A 12,435-nucleotide genomic window follows, 5' to 3' on the forward strand; every position below is an offset into this window, starting at 1 on the left:
GGCGGGATCCGGGAGGAGGTGGGGGCGGGGCGGCGGCGGGATCCGGGAGGAGGTGGGGGCGGGGCGGCGCCGAGAGACGGGGAGGAGGTGAGGGCGGGCGGCGCCGGGAGCCTGGGAGAAGGTGGGGAGCGGGGAGAAGGTGGGGGCGAGCCACGCCGGGAGCCTGGAGAAGGTGAGACCGGGGGTGAGTCGTATGGGTGGGGTGGGTTTTTTTTCAGTACCCGGCGGGTTAATTAGCTGATCTGAAAAAACGGATGCGCGTCTATATATGGTGAGGGGTAACAAAATAATATTATGTTACCGGTAACAGAATAGTCCAGCCCTATATATATAGTCAACCCGACGGTACGGAGAAGAGAAAAAAGAAAAGAAAAATCCCACCCGGCCGAGCCACGAGCTCGCCTCCCATCTGAATCTCCAGCGCGCCGCCACCACCGGCCCCTGTCCATTCGCTGTGTGCCGCCACCACCGGCTCGCGCCCCTTCGCCGCGCGCCGTCCTGGTCGCCGCCGCCGGCCTTGCATCGCCCCAACGCTCGACGCCCGAATCTCGCAAGCCCGCCGCTCACCGCTCCCTTGCCAAGTCCGTCCAGGCAGCCACCATACTCGCCGCCTTTGCCGACTTCCCCTACGGTGCCAATCTCAAGAGCCCCGACAACTTCTCCGACAGCTCGATTCTGTGCATCCCAGCTCGATTACTTCAAGGAGGAGGAGGAGGACGAGGTGGAGCTCCTGGACACGGCCGCCTGTCCCGGGGAGGTCTGCAGCAACGGTGGCCTCTGGTGCATGCGGAGGTCTATGTGGAGGCGGAAATTTAATTCCACCTCACCTCGGGCTGCCGGCCCCCCCAAGTTCCTGCTGCCAGCGGCCTCCCGAAGCTCCTGTCGGCCTCCTCCCCGAGCCCCAAGCACGAACAAGGTACCGTGCTGCACACGTGAAAGTCACCCAGCTACTCCCTGTAAGCCAAACCCCCTTTTGAAATTGAGCAGTTGGCCAAATTAACTAGGAAACCACACGCTTGCATCCAGTAGCTTGATCTGCTGGTGCTAGGAGGGGATTACTATTAGAGCCACAGCCGGTGCTGAGCACTCATAGTTTCAGGTTATTATTTCTTAGTTAATTTGTTTGAGATGGATGTGGCTGATTCGATTGGAAATAATTCTTGCAGTCTGTAACCCAGTTTATGCCTCAAATAACAGTTAGATCTATTGATTGATTCCTGACATCAACGCACTGAATGGACTCAAAAACGGAGAGGTGCCATGGTGTACTGTGGGTTTCAGCCTTTCGGGAGATGCATAGTTCAGCAATGTTCTGTACTATTGGAGCAAGCTTTTCATCCATAAACTCTTGTTGGAAATATGAGCAATTTCCCAAGAGATTTTATTAACAGGAATACTAGATAAAGCATGACTAAAATAGTAGAGATAAAGCACGTCATGCGTTCTGACAGAGAGAAGGTAAATAGCTTCTGCATATATGAACCGTAGCCTAACATATCTATAGCAGACAGTAGAACTAGTTGCATATATGAAGTAGAACCTAACATATGTAGGGCAAGTACTAGTAGAAGTAACTGTGGCAGGACATGTGACAGAAAGAAGAAGACATACGGGACAGCAGCAGGAGTAGCACTGGACTTGGGGTCGGTGTCCTCGCCAGCCATGTCATCGAGGAGGTTGTCGACGTCGGGGAAGAAGTCGTCGTCGGGGAAGTAGTCGTCGGCGACCGGATCGTCCGTGATGAAGCAGCCAGTAGTCGCGCTGAGTGCTCCCCAAAAACCTTATCACCCTTTTCCCGTACAGGACTCAAAAGGTGCGGTTCCGGAGGCCTACTGTCCCGACTCGCGGTGCACGCCGCAAGCCGGGATGAGGAAGACAACAGCAGTGCAGAGAATGGAACTTGTGTGGCGAGAGGAAGAGGACCTTCTGATGTGTCTCTCTGGAGAGGAGCGACCTCCCTTATATAGGCACAAGAGATGGATGCGAACAGGCTGCGATGGGAGGTGAAGCAACGGAGGGAGGCGAAGTGAACAGGCGGCACGCGAAGGGTGCGCCGTTCATATTAATTGTCCACTGCCGCAAAACTTTCCAGCTCCCAAGTGACCTTTCATATATCCGTAGTGCGTGGCAAAAATTAGACATCGGCTCGGCTCATTCCCGCAACCCGCGGCGCGTCGTGACGAGACGAGGCGAGGCGAGGCGAGGCGAGGCGAGGCGGGCGGCGGAGGAGGAGCGCGCGTGGATGTCCCTCTTGTTCTCATGCTCGTACAAGTAGGGAAAGAACCTCCCTTATAAGGAGGTCCAACTCCCACTAGACTAGCAATGTGGGACTAAACTTTAGTAGTATCCCTTGCCTTGCACAAATGGGCTAAGTGGGCCTCTAGGATTTATTAGGAATTTCTGAAATAGTTATTGGGCTGCCCCAATATAGACTAAATTCCAGCAATCCCCCACCAGATCCCAGAGGCACACAGAAATTTGCCTTTGGTTCCAAAACACTGTTTTATATACCAGTACTGCAGTGGAGACTGTTAAGTTGAACTTCCACCTAGAACTCTATGCTACACTAGTAAGCAACTTGAACAGTGGACTATGCCTTGAACTGCAAGTTTTCTGCGAATCTAGCTTCACATAAAGTCTTGACCGATACGTGGCTACCGAGGGTCTTCCCCGCGGGTGGAGCTTATGCGTCATACTCCATGACCTTTCATGAGTTTACTAGAGAGAACCCTACTCTCATAGATTGCGACGTTTGACAATCAGACTCATATAGGTGTGTTCTTCAAAAGATGTTCTGCAGGACAACATCTCTGCTTCAAAGAGCCACTTAGAACACATTAAGATATACATCAACCTGCCATGCAGATTAGGAGAGTATTGCATCTTCATGGAGTGGTATTTTTAATAGTAAGGATACTCTCCTCACAGTTGACCAACAGCTTGTCTTCCACATCTAATTCACGGGATCTCCGATCACAAAGAATAGGTTACCACTGTGAACAACTCATATTGTGGGTCTCATACCCATCTCCCTCGATGCATTATCTATCACATTACGCGATAGACCCTTAGTAAAAGGATCTGCCAGATTTTTAGACGTTTGGATATAATCCAACGCAATAACTCCGGAGTTTTTCATTTTCCTGACAGACTTTAACCTTCTCTGAACGTGTCTTGATGACTTCATGTTATCCTTTGAGCTGCTCACTTTTGTGATCACAGTTTGATTGTCGCAGTTCATAAGGACACCCGGTACAGGTTTCTCAACTACCGGCAAGTCATTCAAGAGCCGGCGAAGCCAATCTGCTTCAACCGTAGCTGTATCTAGTGCTGTGAGTTCTGCTTCCATTGTTGACCTCGTTAAGATGGTCTGCTTGCAAGACTTCCAAGAAACAGCGCCACCTCCATGAGTGAACACATATCCGCTCGTGGCCTTTATCTCATCAGCATCTGAGATCCAGTTTGAGTCACTATACCCTTCAAGCACCTTTGGATGCCCAGTGTAGTGAATTCCATAATTTACAGTGCCTTTCAAATAACGCAAAACTCTCTCTAGAGCTTTCCAATGCACATCTCCCGGTTTTGAGACAAACCGGCTCAGCTTGCTAACAGCAAAGGAGATGTCGGGTCTTGTAGCACTGGCTAAGTACATAAGAGAGCCAATAATCTGAGAATACTTCAATTGATCTCTAGCAATTCTTCGATTCTTTCGAAGCAGCACGCTAGCATCATATGGTGTTGGAGAGGGCTTGCAGTCACTATAGCCAAAGCGACTCAAGATTTTTTCCACATAGTGAGATTGAAGCAATGTAATCCCACCATCATCATCTCTCAACAACTTGATGTTCAGAATGACATCAGCCACTCCTAAATCCTTCATCTCAAAACAGCGAGATAGGAAATCCTTGACCTCCTTATTAACATTCAGATTTGTTCCGAAAATCAGTATGTCATCAACATACAAGCAAAGCATAACTCCCTCGCCCCCACCATGGCGATAGTACACACATTTGTCAGCTTCGTTCACAACAAAGCCTGCAGCTGTTAAAGTTCTTTCGAACTTCTCATGCCACTATTTGGGTGCTTGCTTGAGTCCATACAAAGACTTCAGCAACTTGCACACTTTCCCTTCCTGACCATCTATTATAAACCCATCTGGTTGTTCCATATAAATTTCCTCATCCAACTCTCCATTTAGGAAAGCAGTCTTAACATCCATTTGATGAACGAGAAGACCATGTGAGGCAGCTAGTGAAAGTAGAACTCGAATAGTGGTCAGTCGAGCCACAGGTGAGTAAGTATCAAAGAAGTCTTCACCTTCCTTTTGGGTATAACCCTTAGCCACGAGCCGAGCTTTGTACTTTTCGATAGTACCATCAGGCCTAAGCTTCTTCTTGAATACCCATTTGCATCCTATAGGTTTGCACCCATAAGGACGATCAGTTATCTCCCAAGTTTCATTCGCCAAGATGGAATCCATCTCGCTACGAACTGCTTCCTTCCAGTAGTCAGCATCTTCAGATGCATAGGCCTCTGAAATAGAACTGGGAGTGTCATCTATGAGATACACAAGAAAATCATCTCCAAAGGACTTTGCAGTCCTCTGTCTCTTGCTCCTAGTAGGAACTTCATTGTTCTCCTCCACAGGACTTTCAAAGTGTTTCATCGAAATGGCAGGTTCAGTAATTGTAACTGGTTCCTGATTCGATGAACTAGGCATCTCCTGATTAGATGAGGTAGCCATATCCTTCATGGGAAAGATATGTTCGAAGAAAGTCGCATCATTCGACTCCATGATCGTACCAACGTGCATGTCCGGTACCTCAGATTTTACAACCAAGAATCTATAGCCGATGCTATGAAAAGCATATCCCAAGAAAACACAATCCACAGTCTTTGGTCCAAGTTTCCGCTTCTTTGGAATTGGAACATTGACTTTCGCCAAACAACCCCATGTTCGCAGATAAGAGAGTTTTAACCTTTTCTTCTCCCATTCCTCGAATGGAGTTATCTCTTTGTTCTTTGTGGGGACTCGATTTAGGACATGACATGCTGTCAATATCGCCTCCCCCCACCATGCCTTGGAGAGACCCGATGTGTCTAACATGGCGTTAACCAAATCAGTTAGAGTATGGTTCTTTCTTTCGGCCACCCCATTTGACTGAGGTCAGTAGGGAGGCGTCCTCTCATGGATTATACCATGTTCCGCACAAAAAGCATCAAATTCATTGGAAAAATACTCTCCACCACGGTCGGACCTAAGCCTCTTGATTTTTCGATCAAGTTGGTTTTCCACTTCAGCTTTATAGATCTTGAAAAAGTTCAAAGCCTCATCCTTAGATTTCAGAAGATACACACAGCAGTATCTAGTGGAGTCGTCAATTAACGTCATGAAATATTTCTTTCCACCTTTTGTCAAAACACCATTCATTTCACATAGATCTGAATGTATAAGTTCTAGTGGTGCAAGATTTCTCGTCTCCGCAGTCACGTGAGATTTACGAGGTTGCTTAGATTGCACACACACTTGACACTTAGATCCCTTAACGGTGGTGAAACTAGGGATTAAGTTCAACTTCGCTAGTCGGGACATGCAACCAAAGTTAACATGACAAAGTCGTGAATGCCACACATTTGATTCACTATTGTTGCAAATATGATTAACAACTTTATTGCAAACATCTGATAAGGATAAACGAAACAGGCCTCCTGACTCATAGCCTTTACCAACAAAGGTTCCATACTTGGATATTACAAATTTATTCGACTCAAAGACAAGCTTGTAGCCATCTCTACACAGAAGAGATCCGCTAACAAGATTCTTATTGACGGAGGGGACATAATGCACGTTCTTCAGCCGCACGATCTTTCCCGAAGTAAACTTCAGATCGACCGTGCCAACACCACGAACAGAAGCACTTGAACCGTTGCCCATCAGCACGGTTGAAGTCCCTGCGGTCTGATAAGACGAAAACATGGAAATATCACCGCATACATGCACATTAGCACCCGTGTCAATCAACCAATCAGGAGAATGACATACTGAAAGAATAGTGGGAAATATACCATACCCAGCATCCTTCATGTCAATGTCTCCGATGACAACATTAGCGGTCTTGCCGCCTTTCCCAGGATGACGCTTGTCATAGCGATTGGGGCAACTAGGAGCCCAATGATCAGGATCTCCACACACATGACAAGCACCTTTCTTCTTGTCATTCTTCTTCTTGAAGTTCGTGTGCTACACAGCCTTGTTCTTCCCATCAAACTTTCCTTTACCATCAAACTTGCCCTTGTTCTTGAACTTGTGGGGCTGGAAGTTCTGCTTCTGTACCACATTGGCACTAGATCCTCCCTCAATACCTCGAGCACGTGTGTCCTTTGCTCTCGCCTTTTCTTCCACATCAAGAGTGCCAATGAGATCCGGGACGAAAAACTCCTGCCTCTTATGCTTCAGCAAGGTAGCAAAGTTCCTCCATGAAGGAGGAAGCTTAGTGATGATACCTCCGGCAACAAACTTGTCCGGTAGCGTACAACTGAAGTGCTCAAGTTCTCTAGCAAACGACTGTATCTCATGAGCTTGCTCAACCACGGAGCGCTCTTCAGTCATCCTGTAATCATAGAATTGCTCCATGATGTACAGCTCAGTGCCAGCATCCGAGACCCCAAACTTGGCCTCGAGTGCATCCCACATATCTTTTCCATTATCAATTGACGCATAAGCATCAACTATGGTCTCTCCAAGAACACTCAAGAGAGCAGCCTTAAACAGAGTATCCATTTTCTGAAAAGCTTGTGCTTGTTGAGCATCAAGCTCTCCTTCAGGTTTGCCAAGCTTGGCGTCATAGCAACTCATTGTTTGAAACCATAAGACTGCTCTCACGCGCCACCTCTTATAGTGGATACCCTCAAACATAGGAGGTCTCATGGAAGCAGCAAAACCATTCGAGGTAAATTGCCTATAATAAGGTTTTTGGATTGTTGGAAATATGAGCAATTTCCCAAGAGATTTTATTAACAGGAATACTAGATAAAGCATGACTAAAATAGTAGAGATAAAGCACGTCATGCGTTCTGACAGAGAGAAGGTAAATAGCTTCTGCATATATGAACCGTAGCCTAACATATCTATAGCAGACAGTAGAACTAGTTGCATATATGAAGTAGAACCTAACATATGTAGGGCAAGTACTAGTAGAAGTAACTGTGGCAGGACATGTGACAGAAAGAAGAAGACATACGGGACAGCAGCAGGAGTAGCACTGGACTTGGGGTCGGTGTCCTCGCCAGCCATGTCGTCGAGGAGGTTGTCGACGTCGGGGAAGAAGTCGTCGTCGGGGAAGTAGTCGTCGGCGACCGGATCGTCCGTGATGAAGCAGCCAGTAGTCGCGCTGAGCGCTCCCCAAAAACCTTATCACCCTTCTCCCGTACAGGACTCAAAAGGTGTGGTTCTGGAGGCCTACTGTCCCGACTCGCGGTGCACGCCGCAAACCGGGATGAGGAAGACAACATCAGCGCAGAGAATGGAACTTGTGTGGCGAGAGGAAGAGGACCTTCTGATGTGTCTCTCTGGAGAGGAGCGACCTCTCTTATATAGGCACAAGAGATGGATGCGAACAGTGGCAAAAATTAGACATCAGCTCGGCTCATTCCCGCAACCCGCGGCGCGGCGCGGCGCGTCGTGACGAGGCGAGGCGAGGCGAGGCGAGGTGAGGCGGGCGGCGGAGGAGGAGCGCGCGTGGATGTCCCTCTTGTTCTCATGCTCGTACAAGTAGGGAAATAACCTCCCTTATAAGGAGGTCCAACTCCCACTAGACTAGCAATGTGGGACTAAACTTTAGTAGTATCCCTTGCCTTGCACAAATGGGCTAAGTGGGCCTCTAGGATTTATTAGGAATTTCTGAAATAGTTATTGGGCTGCCCCAATATAGACTAAATTCCAGCAACTCTAAGGTCACTTACCTTCTCTTTCTTTTCATCTGCAATTTTATGTAATGCGCAACCCCTTTCTTCAAAGTTGTTTGCTAATGTATGAGCCCAATCTAAAATTAATTAGGCTAATGGTGAGTGTTTTAGTTTCCTAGATGGTGATGCTTCTGTTATCCGAATGATGTGCTTTCTATTTCCATGTCTAGACTTGGTTTCATCTTTGTTCACAAGGTGAATACCACTAAATCTTTAGATGTTTATACATTCACAACCCACGCATATATATCTCACTCTGCTTTATAAAGCACCTCCATGAATACAGAGTTCCCGTGGAATCTTGGACAAAAGTAAGAAGTGAACCGAAGGCTTGAAATTGCAAGAAGCAACCTGCTTTGATTCAAATAATTTTGGCAGTCTACCCATCTATTAGGAGAAATCTATGCCAATTAATTTCTCCAGTATGCAACCATGCTGTTTGATTAGTCAGAGTTTTCTTAGTCTCTTCAGAGTCTAATACAGAGTTTTTCGTGGCCCAAAAACTGTTGCAAATCAGATATAAGTGGTGATGTAGCCTAGAACAGAAAAACTAATCTGAAAAATACCTTTTCCTTGAGGAATTGGAAATGTCACTTGGACTGGAAAAACATAGCTAGATAATACTGATTAATTCCACCCTTGGCATGATCATATTCATGTAGGCTATCCTTTTGCTCTCCAAACATCGACAATCAACATTTAACCTTTGCTTGCTGGTGAAAACTGTGAGGACGAAGATGTTAGATCATTACCGGTAAGTTACTTACAGCTTTTGAAATGCTGCAGAGGTATTCTTTTTGTCAGTTTATGCTTAACACTTGCTGTGAAGTACAAATGGTAAAGCGAAGAAGAATTATGCGAGCCGAAAAAGAAAGTTGAGGCGATGGTGGTGGTCACCAATGAGGAGGTAGAGCTGGGTTGCATGAGCATCCTGGACGTGCTTCTAAGCGAGTTGGAGCTACTGCACCCCTAGCCCGAGTGGAATGAGCTCATGGAGCGCCTCTAAGGGCCCGACAGCGGCGGCAGTAGGCGTTGCCATTAGATCTGGAGGTAGAGGGAGGCGCCACAAGGAGCGGCAACCGAGGACATGCAGCATCGACTGTGACAAGCAAGTTGTAGCAGGCCTGCGTGACTCCTTGCCGATCACTTGACAGTCCAAGCCTGCAATGTGTCGATTATGGTAGGTGCGTGGCATGGCCAAATCCTGCTCGATCTGGGCCAACCAATGGATATGTTGCATGCATTGATCTCCCAATCCGACAAGCAATACATGTCTGCAAACGGTCCTGAAAAAAGCATTCGATAAGAAAAGTAAGTGCTTAGTTGTGCTTAATTTTCTCCTAAAAGAACAATATTTTATATGCATCATAACTAAGTTTTGTATGCTACAGAAACTCAGGAAAATATGGCGGTTCTGTGTCACTAGGCAATTCAGAGGAGACTACCCAATCTGTAATGACAGGTGGTGGTAGACACCTGGTATTTCTACATTGATGAAATGGCTTCTGTGGAACTAAAAAAAATGAAGAGAGAGTTCAGAAAAGCAAATGTGATAGGAGATTAACACCAGTTTCTATTTTGCATAATAGTAGTGGTGCATTCTCTTCCGGCATGCTCCAAATGATGGTTATTATGCAGGATTGGTAAGACAAGCTTCTGGAGATTGGTTTCTCATGCAGCTCCTTGTGATGTTGAAATTAGTGTATCGCTCATTTCTTTCCTTGCTTCCTGTAACTGTGAACTACGGCATAAGTTTCTCTGAGCAGCTTTTTATGGTGTTTCCATCTTTTAATTTTCCAGCAATTGTGTCAAAGTACCAACCTCAGTTGAAAGTGAGAGCTGCAGATTTTTTTTTCACGGATCAAACTTCGGTACTAATGCCTACATCAACCGCCTGGGAAGAGCAACATCATCCTTATTTTCTAGGTACATCTATTTCATCGATCGGTATATCTTCCTTTATCTGTAACTCGATATTAGATATTATGCTCACAAGTAGGCTATTACAGTATAGGTGGACAATTTTTTGACATGCCATATACTTTGTCTGGACAACAAAATTATTTTCACATGAGAACCTCACACAAAATCGTTGTTTAAATCATTGTTGGATGTTCCATTCTTTGATTATTTTGTCACATTCAAACTAAGAATAATGCAAGAAAAAAATCCTTCATTGTTCTGGAGAGGTGTTGGAGGCTCTGAGCTGCATATTCTGATGACATAACTGCCAATTCACTGATGGCATTACGCCAAATACACAATAAGACCAAACACTGTTTCTACGAATTAACATCAAGTTGCCATGAGCAGTGAAGCGCCAATAATGGTCAACTATGGTGCCTGAGGAGATGGATATATATAGTTGTAGGTTGCAGATATACGGCTGGAGCAATATGTAAGTACTATTACAGAATTACTTCAGCTTATGATGAGTGTTTCTATTAGCTAGATGGTTGTGCTTCATGTCCTAGGATCGCATGCTCTTTATGTTCAGAGTACGGTCTGATTATGAATAAGATAATAAAAAGGTTCTAACTTCTAACTAGACATTTTGTTAATTTCTAGTTGAAGGCTTCCACGCGCCACCTCCTTCTCCCCCTCCTGTGCCGCGTCGAGAAGGGAGCAGCGACGAAGCAGAGGTAGACGTGGACACCTGCGGTAGGAGCCAAGGGGGGAATGGGGAAAGGCGGACACGAGATCCGTGAACCCAGAGAAGAGAAGTTATGCGAGCTCGTCCACCGCAGGCTATAGCTCCGGAATCGGCGGTGTCAGACGCCGCCAGTGCCACCGTGTCCTGCCTCCGCCTGGCCTGGTTGCAACAAAAGTATGACTGCAGGTGTGGTTCATTCAGTTTTGCAGTTTGATTTACTTGCTTGTGCATATGTGCGTGTATACTGAGAGGGATGGAGAGATTATTCGGTTCTAGCAGTCGTATTTCTGTGACAAATCTTCTCCCCTCCACTCCTTTTTCATTTGCCTGAAATCTGAACATGAAAAGCAGTTACAAATTGAGAGCAGCAGAGTAAATGTTCAAAAGTTCAGAGCGGGTGCATGTTTTTGAGATTCAGAGGACGTGTAAGCTGGAAGATGGGTTGCATGCTTTGTAAGTACATGATTAGTTGGATTAATATTCCATCCGATGGCAGTGCAAAGTTGAAGTAGGCGCCGACGAAGGACGTTAGGGTCTGTTCTTCACATCAACACTTCATTGTCCAAAAAGCGGCAATTACTTTTTTCTTTGCAAAAAGGCCTAAGGCCAAATATTAAGAAACGCATGTCCTTACAAACTCACCCGTATGGAAAAAGAAAGTTACATTCAAATCTCTGGGGGAGCCGAGCTCTTGTGCCTCCTGCATCCCTCTGAGCCTCTGCCTCGACGGATCAAACTTTTTTCAACCCAGGAACTTGTGGAAGCAATGGCCGAGAAGATGTTGATGTAGAGCAGGTGTTGTCGGTCGCAATTTGTGCAGCAAATCGCTGCCTTGTAGCCTTGTAGAAGAAAATGTGAGAAAGGTATGTAGAAACTGCAAGACCACGAAAGTCGATCGAATCCGAACAGATGCAGCCCCCTTCTCCAATGACCAGGTTAGGTTGGGTCGCCACTGAAGATAGCCAACACGTTGGAGCTGAGATGCTAGCCCAAACCACCCACCAGCGCACGCGCAGCAGCCGGCCCTCCCTGCCATATCGCGTGGCCCGCCAGGGCACAACATCTTCGAAGGACCTCCTCGTCGTCGACGATTTGCGCAGGCTTTGCCGTCAGTGTACCATGGCGCCGGGGAGAGGAGAAAGGTGATCTAGGTTTTCTTCTGGAGGCAGATGAAGAGCAGAATCATACCTCAACCTAAAGCATAGCTTAGCGATAATTCAACCTCGGAACACGAAGGCATATTCACCTTGTAGCGAATGAGGGTAACTGTTAAAGTACATATCTTGTATAGCTATAGCCTACCTCCGTATCTTCCCTATTCTGTTCGGTTGTAGATTGATACGGGGAGGTCTGTTCCTTGGCTTCCAAGACTCCATGTAATCGTGATGTTGATCGCCCCGATCGAGTGGCGTCTTCCCTCATCTCTCTTGCTTGTTTATAGTAACCTTATTTTTGACATTTTTTTGGATATAAGAAGTGGCGCGTAGTGGCACTCGGAGCAGAAGCAGAGTTCACAAAAAAAATCGCCTGATGCAACGCACGGGCATTTGTACTAGTATATATATAGGACAACACTATTCTAATCCCAGGATTAGAATAGTCATTTGGATCACAGCCCCCTGTAAGCCGCGGTGGCGTTCCTGAACTCCCGGATCGGATCGGTACAGTGGATGAAAAAAACAGATCTCCCCATGATCCCCATCCCCACCCGATCCCCACCTTCCCCGACCCCCACGATCCCCATCCCCGCCCAATCCCCACCTTCCCCGCCCCCCTCCACAACCGCCGCCGGCGCCTGGTGCCGGCGCATCTCCCGC

The sequence above is a fragment of the Triticum dicoccoides genome, chromosome 2A (genome assembly GCF_002162155.2).
Source record: "Triticum dicoccoides isolate Atlit2015 ecotype Zavitan chromosome 2A, WEW_v2.0, whole genome shotgun sequence".
In the NCBI taxonomy this organism is placed as follows: Eukaryota; Viridiplantae; Streptophyta; class Magnoliopsida; order Poales; family Poaceae; genus Triticum; species Triticum dicoccoides.